The sequence below is a fragment of the Manis javanica genome, chromosome 1 (assembly GCF_040802235.1).
Source record: "Manis javanica isolate MJ-LG chromosome 1, MJ_LKY, whole genome shotgun sequence".
Lineage (NCBI taxonomy): Eukaryota > Metazoa > Chordata > Mammalia > Pholidota > Manidae > Manis > Manis javanica.
In genome coordinates, this window is record NC_133156.1 from 50,979,588 (window position 1) to 50,981,537 (window position 1,950).

The 1,950-nt window shown below is 35.8% G+C and overlaps 1 protein-coding gene and 1 long non-coding RNA gene across 2 annotated transcripts in view; one reads left to right on the forward strand and one right to left on the reverse strand.

Annotated features, from left to right (window-relative positions):
- LOC140848461 (uncharacterized) overlaps window positions 1-1,265 on the reverse strand; it is a 34,300-nt gene extending 33,035 nt beyond the window's left edge. Inside the window, exon 1 of the long non-coding RNA XR_012129386.1 lies at window positions 890-1,265. This is a non-coding gene — a long non-coding RNA (uncharacterized lncRNA). The remainder of the gene's footprint in view (window positions 1-889) is intronic.
- The window catches only part of KCNIP1 (potassium voltage-gated channel interacting protein 1), a 335,952-nt gene that overhangs the window by 96,008 nt on the left and 237,994 nt on the right, over window positions 1-1,950 (forward strand). The window lies entirely within an intron of this gene.

The window sequence follows — 1,950 nt, forward strand, 5'->3', positions numbered from 1 at the left end:
GAGAGGCCTAACAGTAAATTTGAACTGGCAGAAGAAAAAAATCAGTGAACTTGAAGACAGATCGATAGAGATTATGCAACCTGAAGAACAGAGCAAAAGAATGCAGAAAATGAATAGGGCTTCAGAGCAATGTGAGTCATATGGTAATTCTATGTATTAGAATTTAGAACCACAGCAATATACACATAATGGCAGTAGGTGAGGAAGAGAGAAAAGAGCATAAAACTTTCCAAAAAATAGAAGAGGCCTCCTCTGCTTATTTTATGAGGCCAGCATTACCCTGATACCAAAACAAAATAAAGTCATTATAAGAAAACTGCAGATCAATATTGCTTATGAATACAACACAAAAATCCCCAACAAAATATCACCAAACCAAATCCAGCAGAATATTAAAAAGATTGACACTATAACCAAGTAGGATTTATACCATGAATGCAAAGTAGTTTATCATCTGAAAATTAATGTAATATGCTATTCAATAGAAAAAAAATGACAAAAACCATATGATCATCATGGCAAAGATGTAGAAAAACTGGAACCCTCATACACTGCAGCTATGAATGTAAAATGGTACAGCTACTATGGAAAAGCAGCTTGGTGTTTCCTCAATAAATTAAATATAGAATTACCATATGACTCCAAAATTCCATTTCTGGGTATATACCAAAAAAATTGGAAAACAGGTGTTCAAACAAAAACTTTATGTGAATATACATAACAACACTATTCACAATAGCCATCAGGTATAAACAACTCAAATGTCCACCAACTGATGAATGTATAAACAAATGTTATATATGTCTCTACAATGAAGTGTTATTCATCCATAAAAATAAATGAAATGCTGATGCATGCTATAATGGATGAAACATAAATATTATGTTACCTGCTGAGATGCTTCTTTTCCCAGGATCGTGTCTCGGAGGCCAGAAGGAATGAAGCCAGCAGACAAGAGTACAGAACAACCAGCAAAAATTTTAACGTGAAGTGAAAAGAAAATGAATACTGCTAAGAAGGAGGGGCTCTTAGGGAGAATGTCACTAAGACTGCATGTCTAGGGGTTTATATAGCTTCTTGAAAGGAGGAAGTCCTGCCCCACAGTGACCTAATTGACAACTGAACTAATGACATCACAACTCACTCCTGATTGGCTGAAAGTACAATGCTTCATTTGCATAGGGCATAACCAATCAGAGCTGAGGTCTATCTAAGTGTACTTTTGAGTGACTGAATTGGATTGGAGCTTTTTGAAACTTACAGGGGCCCTGAACTCTGCCTACATCCCACCATCACCTGCCTCAATTATGCTAAGTGAAAAAAAGCTACAGAATTTTTTCAACAAACGACTACCTGTTATATGATTCCATTGATACGAAATGCCTAGAATAGGCAAATCTGTAGTGACAGGAAATATATTTAGTAGTTAACTTAGGACTACAGATGGGGTTTGGGGGAACTACTAGTGGAAACAGATTTCTTTCAGAGGTGATAAAAATGTTCTAAAAGTAATTGTGTTAATGGTTGCAGAACTCTGTGAATATATTTAAAAACATTGAATTATGCACTTCAAACGGGTGAAATGTATAGTATGTGAGTTGTCTCAATAAATCTGTTACATAAAAATATATACTAGCCATTCCTAGCATCCCCACTGATCACCCTGCCTCCAACTGCCCACCCTCAGTCTCCTCTCTGAACATGCCAGGGTAATTAAAACATGAATGAATGAATAAAGCAAATATAAACCTGAAGATTATCTGCAAAGAGATGGTGATTGAAATCAAAAGAATGGGTAAACTGCCCAGGGAAAGAGTAGAAAGTAAGAAGAGTAAATTATTTATGCCAAAATATTAAAAGAATATCTAATGCACTGAAAGCAGAGAGGAAGTAGCCAGGAAGGATGCGTGAAAATCAGAGAAGGATGATGTTATGAAAAGCAAGGGGTAC